Here is a 15,810-nt window from a genome sequence, read left to right as displayed (position 1 = left end):
ATTAATAGTTTATTTAGTATAGAGACAACATAAATTGTAACATAAAAGGAAAGTTTTCTAATTAGGATATGTGAACATCACTTAAACCCATAAACATATTTTGTACGTATAAAAAACTTTGATTAAAAGAATCTTTTGCTTCACTCCTGAGAATCGATTCTTATGAAATACATACATATACATATAGTTATAACTATAAATATACATATATATTGTGAAAATGCATTACAATTGTAGAGATCCCTTTTCTTGCTGCTGTGTAACTACTTATGCTTCTACATTTTTCAAGCATGAGGTAATATGCAATTCCTCTTTTTCATGTCCTATAAAATAAATACAACAATACAAATAAACATGTTATGACATATAAATAAACATATGTGACGAGAGTTGAGTAAGATTGATAACTGGTGAAATAGAAACTGAGAAAAAATATCAACATAATATTATAACATCGTAACTAAAACTTTGTTAATAGATTATTAATTTACCATCCCGCATCTGATCCTGCAAACAATGATGCAACTGAGAACAGCTGATTGAAGCTTACGTAATTTCGAATTTATGTATCGGGATTAAAGTGCTTTAAAATAAGGTATATGACTGTGGTAACTATATGTTTGTCTTCATATTATGTGTCCATCTCCTTCAATAGCAGCATAACTTACTACTGTATAATGTAATTATATACTTACTCCAAACTTTTCTTATTTATTCAACCCACCAGTTGACATAATATATCTCACTATATTATAAGAAAAATGTAGAGTTGGCTATATAATTCAGAAATAGATTGATTTCTACTATTGAATATATCTATGTAACTTTTAAGTTTATCTCCAACAAAAACAATCAAATCTCTCCTTCATAATATGCATAGAAATTAGAAAGCACCAGTAAAGTAACCAAACTACTAAAAATGGTATAGCTGAAAACCGCTGAAAAGTTATCACAATACAAAATTTAATTTTGAAACCGTCCAACATTTCCCAACAAAGAGCTTCGCAACCCCAGGAGGATTCAATGAAATAACTAGATAATGTGGGCATAGCTATTTAAAGGTAATCAAACTTAGTTAAGGAGTAGTCTCTCGTGCGCAAGCGACGCGTTATGTCCGCCATTTTATTCAGTTTCAATTCAAAAATCGAACGCAGCGGTCGTTTTAGTGATGTTAACAGTGATTTTGTATGGATATAGATTTATTTTCGTGGTGAGTTTTAACAAAATACATCATCATAGTGATTGAGATTGTATACTTAAAAATATTGGAGATACAAGATGTCAATGTAAATAAAAATAATTAATCATTTCATTATTTATAGTCGTGATACTTTATCATGTTATTGCAATTCTCAGTAACATCTGCATCTTGTTTATTAAACTATTTTATACCGAAATAATAGAATCAGGAAAATGTTATGAGGATAATTAAAGGCGCGTTCATTCAAGCCTATTACCACCTATTACTAATATCATGACGTTTCGGCCACATCATATGAAGCACTAATCAATTCTACTAAGTGCCCATATCATGCATTCCAACGAATTCTCGTATATTTGTTAATTTGATGAATTATTGGAAACTAATTGGGACTCTGGAATAATCGCTTCCGCTTTTGTATTATCTGTTGCATAAAATTTTGAAAAGTACCTGCTTAAATAAATGACGGTACCTGGATTTATAAAATTTGTTTTGTTAAATCAAACATTATAAAAAAAAGTTATATGTGTAGTGTAACTTAATTTATTTACCGAATACATTTATAAGTTTATAAGGTTTTAACTTATGCGATATTTTATTCAAATTAAGATAAAATTGCCGGTTGCCTGGAAGTGATTACGAGTGATAAGGCCGCCCAATAAACTGTAGATACTCTCCTTTTTAATTAAAATTAGTTTTAAGGTTTATCCAAATACACTTTTACTTAAAAGTTAAGCAAATAAAAGATCAAGGCACTGTCATAAAAAGGATTCTCTAAAACTTATTCGTTAAAACAAATATAAAATAATAATTAAATACTTTAAAAATTAAAAATATCAAAACACGATATAAAATAAAAGCCATTTATAAATTACGCCCTAATTTCACACAAAATGGCGAATGAAATTCGAAATTCAATTCGTTCGTTGTGTCTATAAACTGTCAATGAACAAATAACTTTCAAGAAATGGCGCTCTGTTTACACGTTATGAGATAATGCAGGGTGGCAACCCGACGTTAGATAGCGGGGTCAATAGTTTAAGATGTGTATTATAAAGACTCACTGATAGCATTAATAATAAGCATAATTCAGTGTGATGAACTTCATGAAAAGTCTAGACTTCGCCTTAAATAGACAATTAGGGCCTTTTGTAATTGTTCGTGTTATTGTGTATTGTTTTCGATCATTTTATAATAATAATTCAGTACTATAGAAGTTGATTTACGGTAGGCAGTTCGTTTTTATTTAACAAACGAGGACGTGTAAAATAACAAATTGGAATATTGCCTTGAATACAGCTCTCTTCTTTATTTGCGTTGTTTTCTTATTTTATGACTAATTCATATTATGTAATGTAGTTAAATAAACATGATTATGGATATAAATACCTAACTGTACTACATATTTTGATCTTACAAATTGTCCTTATTTATTTTTCTTTCAAAAAATAAACAAACATCCCAATTTTATTATCCTGTCTTCATCATCTTATAATATATAAAAATTATGTATCTTGGTGCCAGTTAAAATTTAACTTATTTAGGTAATCTACATTATCAAAGCTTCAACCTAGTAATAATTATAGCACGTGTTTAGATGATGGAACCATAAAAATAAACTTTATAAATTTATTTTGATTGTATACTTGAGTATAATATTTCTAAATAGATTTAAACTATTTCCCAGCTTATTAATTCACTATCAAAAATGTTAACATATACAGTAACCAAGCATCCAAACTGTACCACATTAAACCACTCAACGAAATTAATTTTACATCGTAACTTTACCGCCACAAAGCGTCAGTGTTGCCACACTATAAAATTGTATATGACCTCTTTTCGCGTGATGAGTAATTTCGAACAGCGTGGCAATTAAAAAGAATTTGTGCTCCCGAATCATTGGTCATTCATCCCATGCCATATGGGCTGAGGATCAAGACTACGCATTAATTAGAACCGCCACGTGTTTTATGAATAGGGGAAATTAAGTAAAATTGTTACGCCTGCATACATTATTGTGTTTAATTTTAATGGGACTTGGTGATAAAAAATATTAGGTCATTTAAAGATGGCCTTCAAAATTGGAAGCGTTGCTTTTTAGTTGCAAAGAAATATATTTAAAAAAAAGTCATATTTTTCACGTATTGCAACGATTGTCGCCTATAGATCTGTTTTAGTAGAAAAATAAAACGTTAGAAACGCTTCATGTTACAGCTACATGTACTCTTCACAAGGAAAACTTTTCTATTATCCAAATATTTCCCAAAATATTAGTCTATTAGTAGAATTGTTATTAAAAATCATACTTAACTAGTTTTATTTTATCGCAGTTATAAATACAGTGATCGTAGACTATTTGGCGGTGGTATTATCGAATGTCCAGAAATACTTTATACAATTTTATTGTAATAAGTAATAACCTATGCTCTTTACGATATATTGTATCTAATCTATATATTTTTGATAAAAAAGCTTTATTGTAGAGCTGTGCTGTTAGGTAGTTACCATTAAATAATTAAATGTATAGCGAATCTCTTAATTTCAGGTTAAATAAGTTTAAGACAGATATAAACAAACAAAAGAAAAAAAATCTAAACAAAAATAATGAAGTCTAAAAGTTTATGAATGAACACGTCCCTTTCCACACAAAATAGAAATCAAAGTACAAAAGCTGGACCATTTACAATAGATTAACAATTCCAAACAATCAACCATTTAAATCTGGTAACATTTATCGAATTAGTGCAATCACGTACGGTCAATCGAACAATCACTACATAGTATAAAAGTTGATATCCGCTGTATGTATGCTTATTGCTTATGTAGATCTTTAAAACAACGGATTTTGATGCGGTGTAATAAAGAGGATTGAGCAAGGTTTATAATTATTGTATCTGATGCAAATTAGATCCTTGTGATGCCGCGGCCGGGGCGGGTGGCTAGTAAAAATCAAAGAACAAAAGCCACATTTATAGATTGTTACCACATTATAGCAAATTTCAATCAATTAACCATTTAAATCTTGTAGCATTGCAGCCACTTACGGTCTCTCGAACAATCACTACATAGTGTATGTTTTTGACTACATAGAGTGATTCTCAAGGAAGCTTTAGTACATAATTGGTTAAGTTTTTAACACAGCGAACGAAGCCAGAGCGGAAAGCCAGTTAACAATAGATTAAAAATTCCAATCAATCAACATAAATCTGGTAGCATTTATCGAATTAGTGCAGTCACTTGTACAGTATACCGGATACTGCTAGTTCTGCGAGTTACTTGCTCTTTGCCCGCGGATGCTACCAATTGAGCAATTTACTGGAGTTTGAATTGTTGAATTGTTCCTTATGAGTTAAGATAGCGATGGTATGTGATGGTATGATGCGTGTGTCATTTTATAGGCTTATTATTTATTACATACAGGTGGGTTTTGGTTGTTATATTTGTGAATGAAGTTGTTGCAAAACACATGAACATGTTACAGTTTAAGTTGTTAGAAATAAAAAAAAAATGATAATTCTAAATAATGTTTATCGTTGTTAGTATTTATTTTACTAATAGCTCTGTTTTTTTTTTTAAGTAACCAGATTGTATAATTTAATATCTAAATCTTCGTTAACAGTATAGGTAGAGCAAAATAGAGTCATGGATTTTGTTAATATTCATTTTATAAACATATTGTTATGGTTGTAAACTAAGATAAAAACCTTTCAGAAGCGTTAAGTAACTAAAAAACATTAAACTTTTTTATGTGTAGGACGTAGGCGCTCTATTTGCATTAGGGCGCTAAGATGTTATCTACTCTTCGCACTGCCAATCTTGACATTGCATAAATATTTCCTTATAAAAATATCATCAGCTTGAAAGATTCAATATAATATGTTATCCAAACGTAGGATTATAAGGGTTTCCGCGGTATTTAAGAATGTTCTGTGATTAATTACGACTCTATCGTCATTCATCTCTATATAGATAAATGATAGAACTTAACACTCGCAATTGTAATAAAGCTTATTCTAATATTAAATTGCTAACATATTTTTTATACTTGTGTCAATTTGCATAATTATTAAAAAAATCAATCATCAGTGCTATCTTCATATTTTAAATCATAATAAAATGTTGGAAAAGCACTAACTTTTTATTTATATAAGGGCGCGTTCCCACTATGTCGTAACGACTAATTTATCGTTCGACGACTGTCGTCTCTACCTGTTCCCATTATAACGATTGTTTGTCGTCAACATTTTTTATCGTTTAGCGACTGTCGTATCTAGCTGTTCCCATTGGATCGCGACGACATTTTATCGTTTCCTGGCAGTCGCTTTGTCGTTTACACATCATCAGCAAGCTACAAATCTAGTCGCCTCTGCGTTCGCTTGGTGATTACTAGTGCGTTTACTCTCCTGAGTTCAATGGACGTCATAGAGTTGCCGTCCACGATTTTTTTGCCGTTCCCACTGTCACGACAAAGTGTCGTCACTGCAAAAACTGTCGTAGACGACAGTAAATTGTGTCGTTCTAAATGTGAACACCTCCATTCAAACATATAAGCCACGACACTTAAAACTACACGATTATCTCTCGTCACGACACGGTGGGAACGCGCCCTAACTAGTTATGTTCACGTTAGTTAAAGTTTTGATTTAGTAATTAATCGCTGTCCCTTCTGCAAAATCGGTTAAAATCGTACAGAATTAGTAGGTATAATCTAAAGCTATATCAAATATCAATGCTCTCTCTCATTACTTTTACTATAATTTAGGCATATTATTTAGATATAGAAATAAAAAATGTTGTGTGGTTTTATGAAACCACGGTAAAAGTGAAACTGTTCGAACGGTTCCGAACACTGCTTTGTGTAGCGCATGTCGCGTGACGGTCGGCTGCCGAGTAGGTACCTATACCTACTCGGCAGCCGCGATACACGCGACATGCGCTACACAGACCAAAAAGTTTGAGACGATGTAATAAAAGTTTCACTTTAAAAAACATTTAGATTATAATTTAATAATAAGTAAATAATTGTAAGTACGTACACAAATATTGTTACAAGGTATAAACTGATGAGTGAACAATGCAAGATACAGTAAAACGAAGGGATCATATTTAATCCAACCATGCGTAGGCGCATACGATGTGAATATAATTGTCAATCCAGACGCAGTTAATTGATGTTCCTCGTATTTCGTCGTGTTCGTATAAACTGTGCACAATGTTTTTATTGTACTAGTGGCGCCTCGCGGTTTTGTCCCTAGTAAGCACTAAAATTATGTTTATCAAAATCTTAAATAAGAATGTTTTTATTATACTAGTGGCGCCTCGCGGTTTCGTTCGTGGTATGCATTAAAATTATGTTTATCAAAATCTTAAATAAGAAATTACAATGTTAATAGTATTTACGTGGAGACAAACCTAAAACTAAAGTTAAAGTTCACTAAGAACAAAACTATTTTTAAAACAGCAGATTAAATCGATTACAGAATATTCATTATATTATGCTGTGTACACAATACTTTAAAATATTATCATTTATCCACTAGCTGCTCCGCGCGGTTTCATCCCCGTGGCTCCACCCCTGTTGGTCGTAGCGTGATGATATATAGCCTATAACCTTCCTCGATAAATGGGCTATCTAACACCGAAAGAATTTTTCAAATCGGACCAGTAGTTCCCGAGATTAGCGCGTTCAAACAAACAAACAAACAAACTCTTCAGCTTTATAATATTAGTATAGATTACATTCAGAATCATAAAGCTCTATAAAGCTCTCTAAATTGAGTTACTATATTGCTGCAGACGCTCCACCCACGTTATTTAAAAACTTAAAATTAACAAAAGCTTCCTCAAAAACCACTCTATTTATTAAAACCGCATCAAATTCGTTAGGTACTTTTAAAGAGCATAATATATGAAGTGACTGAAAGTCAGAAACGACTTCGTTGTTTGTAGTAGGTACCTATAGTGAAAACTGATAAGCTTAGCAACAAGCTTATGAACAGTACAATCCTATTTTGTTTCGTTCAAATTTATATATCTATGGCCTTGATTCATATAATTTTGTATTCGAGTTAAATTGTTATGAGTTTATTTTTATTGATTTCACTACGGTGTAAGTTACGTCACTCTATTAAATAAATTAGAAATGATTCTCCGCCGATATTATAAGACATTAAGACAATAAACGTATAAATACTAAATCCTAAAAGTATGCATTTCTATCAGCAAAAGGTCTTTTTTACTTAATTCTTAGATAATACTAGTGGTCCGCCCCGGCTACGCACGTGGTACCTACATGTTTCAACTATCCTATCTCTCAAGTTGGATCGAACTGCATATGGTGTGCGAATTTTATTATAATCGTTAAGTGGTTTAGGAATCAGGACAAACATTGTGATACGAGATTTATATACCTATACATACATATTAAGATCGTCATGCAAGAACTATAGCAACTAACGTAGCATACTCTATAGGAACTACTTTTCATCTTTCACAGCCATATTTCTCTAATTTCATGTTTGTCCTGATTCCATGTGATATTAAGTTTGTAGTTACCTAAATACATATTATGTGTCAACAATTTGTTAAAAATTCTTGTAAGAAAAACGATTTCAAAATTAGAATTTTAAGCTGCATATGAAACGAATGCAAGAAATGAAGAAACGAAGAACTGCAAACGAATAAAGAAGAACAAGAACAAGCAGAATACAACATCAAGAGAAGAAGAGAAGAAAGAAGATAAAACTAAATCTGGTTCCTAAGTACTAGTGCCGCAGGAGTGATTCTTGTATCTCCTGCTGCTTAAGTGCTTATCAATAGATTTAGTGATTCATCTAACGAAGATATGAAGACGAAGCACTGTGTTTCATTAGATCAAAAAAATTTCCCTGTGCTGTTTATTGTATTTATCGATCAAGGGATGTATTTACAATGTAAGAGTACACCCACGTGTCAATTTCTTATACTTTTTTTTTAATAAAATGGCAAACTTTAGGTGAATTTTTCATGAAAAATATTGAAATGTATTCTGAAATCGTAACTGTCTAAGATATTTATTTTAAACTAGCGGTCCGCCCCGGCTTCGCCCGTGGTACATGTTTACGTTTTCTCTACATAAGAACCATCCTCGTACTTCAAGGAATATAATAAAAAAAGAATTATCGAAATCGGTTCAGCCGTTCTCGAGTTATGCGCTTACCAACACATTTTGCGATTCATTTTTATATATAAGAAGAAGATAAATATAGAAAAAAACATTCAATCAATAGGCGGGATTTCTAATCTTAAAAAACATCTTATTTATAAAGCATTTAAATGCTATAAAACTAAATATCAAATATATTTCAGTTTTCAGCCCTGATTTATAGGGATACGCACAGGGGATACGCTTACGTGTTTTACGAATTTTCAAATTAGAATTAATTAAAAAATAAAAATACATGATTATCTTCTAGCTCCTATCAATACTCAGATATAAATAGCGAATAAGTTATAATAATCTAAAGTTTCTACAAATCAAATTTGGTCCTTTATAGCCTATCAGCCGTACAAATAAAAACTTGCTCATTCAATTCAATTCAAAATTCAAAGTTTACATAAACTTAAATTACGATGACATCCGTAAAAGCAGAATAAGGTTAAGAATAAGTAGAATATGGTTCGGACAGCTCTTATCCTTATTCTATGAATAGTTATGATTAGAATATAAAGAATAATCAATAAGGATGTCATAATTTCTTACTAATTAACTTGAAATAATGTCGATGTAACTTTTCTCCCGCTATGCAATAGGTGCGAAGCGGCAACGTACTCGAAGCAATTCATTCAAAAAAGTTATGGAAAACATTGAATTTCTGAATGGATAAGCCTTGGTCACATTTTGACTTCCCTCGAATTTGTTGTCGAAGTTTCGTCATATGTTTTATTTATTTATTTTTAAATAGGTATTATTGGAAATAATTTAAATATATCATGTGCAAGTAAATGAAAGAGAACGCTATTTCAAAGTAAGTTATCTTGATAACAGAAGACAAACCACCACCGCATCTGCCTTGAGATAGAGTTGCCAAATAACTGGCACTAAAATATATAATTACATGCTTAGAAAGATCTATATTTTCTACGAAAGTTTTGGTTAGGGAGCCAGGTGCAAATTTGGTTCATTATTTCCTCTCAAGAGATAATTCGTCAGACGCATGAGAGTATAGTATTATAAAGCCTCGTGAACGTCAGCTGGCGCTCGGTTGGGGGGGTGAGCGGTTGTAGCCTCCCACGCACATAGGAAAAAAAATACATTCATTCATTCATTTCCTCTCAGCTAAAAATTTGTCAAATTGTAGCTAACCCAATATCTCAACGAAAAAAAATAGTCAGATGGTTACAACATGGTGTATTATACGTCAGCTGGTGTCTCGAACATGAAAGTTAAATTTAAAGAAAAATTTATTTTCCGTTATTTCCTCTCAAACAAAACCTACCTGATTATAGCTTATATGTAACTGTGGATAAATATATATGTCAGCTGGCTGTATCTTGGTGGAAAAACCGTCAGCTGATACGGGAGGCTACAACCGCTCTTCCCCCCAACCGAGCTCCAGCTGACGTTCACGAGGCTTCATAATACATACTATACTTTGATGCATTTTACTAATTACCGCTTGAGAGGAACTTGGTCATAAAATCTGCTGCTGGCTCCCGGACCATTTATATCATAGTGATAAGTTTGAAAATTAAGTTTCATGAGTAAGTAAGTTCCGTAAATAAATCATTATAAATATCAAAAGGGTTTTTCCTAATTTCGTATGTTTTGATATTTCTTAAGGTGGGTATCGACTTCGCGCTCCAAGAGGTCGAACATTGGCGCGCGCTCCAGCCGCGTGAAATGGATACCAGTTTGGAACGCGCGCCAAAATGTTCGTTGGAGCGGTCGAACGCGGAGCGGTCCGTTCCGTCGGGTGTCGGTTTTTTACCGCGCATCAAACGTGGCGCGCGCGCCAATGGAGACGGGTTTGTCGTATTTTTTGTGTTTGTTGCGCTCCGAGTAATAATTATTATGGATAACCAAAGTTGCCGTAAATTAATTCAGCTATATGGTACGAAAGAAGTTTTGTGGAACAGTAAAATTTCTTCGTATCATAATAAATCGCTTAGAGATCTTCTCTGAGCGATTTATTGGTTGGAGAGAAATCAGTAGTGAAATGGGAGTCCCTGTGCCGGATTTAAAGAAAAAAATGGTGCTGCTGCTCGTACACGACTAGCTTCCATGATGAACGGTCAAACACTGGAACAGTTGCCACGCGCGCCAGGCGCGCTTCGTTGATATACTTCAATTATTTGGAACGCGCTCCGCGGAACGCACTCTCGGCGCGGTCATTCATGGCGCGCGCGCCAGGAGCGCGAAGTCGATACCCAGCTTTACAGAATTTTCCATTTCAATACTTAAATTATTAATTTACTCATCTTATTCTACTTCTCTTATTACTCTCATTGCCATTATCTCAAATATAGATTGAAAATTGCTTCTACAACTTGCATAATGTACACAAAAGATGTAAGGTAGGTTTATGTCAGACTTATACTAGGATGGCACCCGGAATAACCATGGAATAGCAATGTATTAATGGAATACTTATTACGACGTTATACTAGGTTTAATTTATTACGTGTTTATTCGGATAATTTTTCCTTATTCTTAGTTTATTAGTTATTAGTTTATTCTTGTCATAAATTATTGTTATAACTCGTTATTTGCGCTGCGGTTTTTGGTCACGTTTTTATTATTCCGTTTTTTTAAAGGGTTTTTCCATCGAATGGTAATTGTTGATGAAAAGTTGATATGTATAATCCAAAAATAATAAATCAACTAGCCACGCGTCAATATTATCAAAAAAACTCATGCTGCGTATTTGGTGCGTGTAAAACGCACGTTGCGGTTCCAGGATTTTCTTTTAATTTTACTATCGGGAAGTTCTACCCCACCCGCTGTATTCACTAGTGATATTATTGAAGTTTAAAAACACTCTCGAAAACGATCTAGTGTCAGTCACGTTTGAGTTTTATCCAACTAATATTATAAATGCGAAATTTTGTGAGTATGGATCGATGGATGTTTGTTACTCTTTCATGAAAATACTACCCAACCGATAACAATGAAATTTGGTACATAATTATGTAGCTAAAGACCCAGAATAAAGACATAGGCTACTTTTTATCCCGGAAATACCACAGGGACTATGCGGGCGAAGGCGACGGCCAAAATCTAGCATATCTTCGGCTGTCTTTTTGTCTCTATATTCTTTAATCTACTATAAGATAACTTTTGAAACGGATATAAAGTCTAAAAAGTATAAAAATATTGTATTTATCTTCATAAGACAAAATAAAATGAAAATTATACATGGAATTGTCCAGGTACTTTGATTATAAACCAATAATATAATAGACCATGTTGAAAAATTTATGGATCATTTGAACCACCAGATGACCTATCAAGAACGATATATGAGCATAAAATAATAAGATTCAGCACTATGACGTCACTTGTAAGCTGTCCAACTGAGTGCAGATGAGAATTCGAAAGTACAGGTAGAGATTTTTCCCCTTGTCTCCATGATTTTTGTACGGCGTTGCGGAATAATATATTAAAAGCAGTATAGAAATAGTACGACATAGATGCCGAGTAATTGTTATATTAGTTATAGTTATAATAGTTAAAGTTATTAATTATTGTTACATATATTCCATAGATTTAGGGATACTTTGCCAAATATATTAAAAAAAAGCCTTAACTTAGAGTTTTACCTACCACCAGAAAGGCGAATGGTGTAATTTTTTTAAATTTTTAGAACATACCACTTGACTGATGACTTTTACAAAATATTAAACATAAATATGTTCTGAATCACCACAACACTGTGCTTAGGTATTACATAAACCACACTTTGTAGGTATTGTTAAACGTAACTTAAGATTTAATATTATTGTGGATGAATAGGGATGAATAGCTGTTGTCAATATAGTCTGTGATATAGTTGTCACTATTTCCTGTCAGAACATGCTTAGCTGTCGAATACTTAAAAATGCTTTCTTTCGAATCGTGGCACATTCGTACGAATCGTGCTGTGAAGGGCTGTGCGGGCTCAGATGTTGTTTATATACGACGTTTGACCCAACTACCCTCACCTTGTTAATAGTCGTTGACTTGCTGTGATTTGTGATAACAAAGTCAGTCAAGTGATTATTTTTACTACCTATTGGTGTACCTTTTAATTGGCGTAGCTTAGTATTTATTCATCTCAAAAATTGTATCACTAGCTGTAAGGTACCTTATAATAAATAAATAAATAAATAAATAAATAAGTCAGTTGATAAACTGACTACATAAATTAGGCAGTATGGAACCCGGCCCCGTGTACAATTTCTAAAAGTATATTAAACTAGCGGTCCGCCCCGGCTTCGCCCGTGGTACATATTTCGCAATAAAAAGTGGCCTATGTCCTTTCTCGGGTATCAAAATATCTCTATACCAAATTTCATGCAAATTGGTTCAGTAGTTAAGGCGTGATTGAGTAACAGATTTCTTACTTTTCCGTTTTTAAAGTCGGTTGTTTTTAACGCAGTTATTTTTATTAGTGCGATTAGAACTTTTTATGAAAATTAAGCTCTCCGTGTGATTAGAGCTTCTTGTGAAAATTAAGCTCTCCGTGCGATAAGAGCCTTTAATGAAAATTAAGCTCTGCGTGCGATAAGAGATTTTTGTGAAAATTAAGCTCTCCGTGCGATTAGAGCTTTTTGTGAAAATTAAGCTTTCCGTTCGATTAGAGCTTTTAATGAAAATTAAGCTCTCCGTGCGATTATAGCTTTTTTGAAAATTAAGCCTCCGTGCGATTAGAGATTTTTGTGAAAATTAAGCTCTCCATGCGACTAGAGCTTTTTGTGAAAATTAAGCTCTCCGTGCGATTAGAGCTTTTGTGAAAATTAAACTCTCGGTTCGATTAGAGCTTTTAGTGAAAATTAAGCTCTCCGTGCGATTAAGAGCTTTTTTGTGAAAATTTAGCTTTCCGTGTGAATAGAGCTTTTTGTGAAAATTAAGCTCTCCATGCGATTAGAGCTTTTTGTGAAAAATAAGCTCTCCGTGCGATTAGAGCTTTTTTGTGAAAATTTAGCTTTCCGTGCGAATAGAGCTTTTTGTGAAAATTAAGCTCCCTGTGCGATTAGAGCTTTTTGTGAAATTTAAACTCTCCATGCGATTAGAGCTTTTTGTGAAAATTAAGCTCTCCGTGCGATGAGTTTTTTGTGAAAATTAAGCTCTCCGTGCGATTAGAGCTTTTTTGTGAAAATTTAGCTTTCCGTGCGAATAGAGCTTTTTGTGAAAATTAAGCTCTCCGTGCGATTAGATCTTTTTGTGAAAATTAAGCTCTCCATGCGATTATAGCTTTTTGTGAAAATTAAGCTCTCCGTGCGATTAGAGCTTTTTGTGAAAATTAAGCTCTCCATGCGATAAGAGCTTTTTATGAAAATTAAGCTTTCCGTGCGATTAGTTTTTTGTGAAAATTAAGCTCTCCGTGCGATGAAAGCTTTTTGTGAAAATCGTGTGGCTGAATTGGTCAAGCATCCGCCCCGGAATGGCGCGAAAGGATGCGGGTTCGAGTCCCGCCTCGTGATCGAATTTTTTCTATTCTTTATAAATTTATACATATTTATAAAGCATTTGAATGCCATCAAACCAAAAATATCAATTTCAACAAAAAAGGTCGTGTTCCATCGTCACAATATTGTATTCACTGAAAAGTGTTTCATATTGGTTGAGATGGTTGTTAATCATCTCAATAGATGGCGCGCGGTGTGTCCCTAAGACACATAAAACTGAAAGAATAGAATAAATTCGATTGCTCTGGCGGGTCACGAGTGGCTGAATTGGTCAAGCATCCGCCCCGGAATGGCGCGAAAGGATGCGGGTTCGAGTCCCGCCTCGTGATCGAATTTTTTCTATTCTTTATAAATTTATATTTATAAAGCATTTGAATGCCATCAAACCAAAAATATCAATTTCATCTACCGCAATAAATCACGTCACCATAGTTAAAAATCTCATCGTACTCAGCAATAGGTGAAAATTAAAAAAAAATCGATTATTCCGTAACTATTGCAGATATAAAAAAAAAACTTTAAACTGATATTAATGAGTAAAAATATGACAATAATAACTTTTTAAAAATAAATCGGGAAATATCCAAAAATTTTACACCAAACACTCCCATACATTTAGTATGAGATATGACCAAAATTTTGGTTCTTATTTTGAATTTGTGCTTAAATTACTAAGCAAATTTTAATAAAAATTCATTTAGAAACTGTATATAGAGCTCGATGTGGAATACAATGGTTTTCCAAAACGAGGACGTCACTTCGAACATTTGCTTTGAACACAAAATAAATAGATAGAAAATTCAATGTACGGGAGTTTATGTTTGTATTGTTTAGAGGATATTTCCCGTTTTATTTTTTTAAAGTTTTTTTTATATCTGCAATAGTTACGGAATAATCGCCTGTGCACACACCCTGTATGCTACTAGTAGTAGATATGAAACAAAGTCACTGCAGTCCTATGATATATAAAAAAGCTAGATACGTTACCCGCTCTCTATTTTGGCAAGAAAAAACTCAGCTAAGTGCCCGAGTTTCACTTAGTCACGCACCATTCAGCGTCGTGGCTGGACGTTCTTTTTATATTTTAATCGGCAGTTATTATTAAGAAGTACTTGAGTAAGACATGTATTATGTGTCGTGCGTGAGAGTGAAAGAGAGAACAACTGTATTGGTGATAATGCGTTAGTAAGTAGGTATGTATTAATTACGCTGTTTTTTAGTGCAATGATGTTGGCGTATGCCGCGTCTACTAGTATAATAGAGTCATTGCTGCAGTCTGTGTGTGTGTATGCTTAGATCTTTAAAATTATGCAACAGATTTTGATATTTTTTTTAGATAGAATGATTCTAGAGGAAGGTTTTTAAATTATTATGTTTTAGACAAAGCGGGCGTAGCCGCGGGCTAAAAGCTAGTATAGTAGTAGTACCTACAACATAAAGCATGGGCCAACTCTAAAAATGATTTGGGATTACGTTGTTGTTGATTCCAAAGCATTTGACTGCGTAGAGCCGTAGAACATAGCATTTTTGAATCAACTCCATAACTATGGAACTTTCAGACTGAGGTTGCTAATGTAGAAAGATGTTAAAGCGATTCACATTAGTGTTCCGCAGGGATCTATGTTTGGTCCATTTTTGTTCTTGGTAAATAGTATACTTATATAAATAATCTTCGTTATTATTTGCAGGACAGGTTAGGTATGTTTTATCTGCATTCTATTCGATTCACTTTGGGGTCATCTTACGATTCACTGAAAATAGCTGAAACGAATTTTCCTGTCGTTAAAACTACTACCTTTAAAGAAAAAATGAATGGTATATTTCGGATTTTATTATAAATCTACAAATATAATTTTCCTCCGTATTACGTAAGCATTGAACCATTATTCACTCATAATAAAAGTAACTCTCAATAAGAAGATAACACCAATACAAAGACCTATTGCAATACCAATTTA

This window comes from Colias eurytheme, chromosome 23 (genome assembly GCF_061535395.1).
Source record: "Colias eurytheme isolate Ceu_HAF_F1 chromosome 23, ilColEury1 Martin Lab GWU primary, whole genome shotgun sequence".
NCBI classification, from domain to species: domain Eukaryota; kingdom Metazoa; phylum Arthropoda; class Insecta; order Lepidoptera; family Pieridae; genus Colias; species Colias eurytheme.
Note: the sequence above shows the minus strand (reverse complement) of the source record.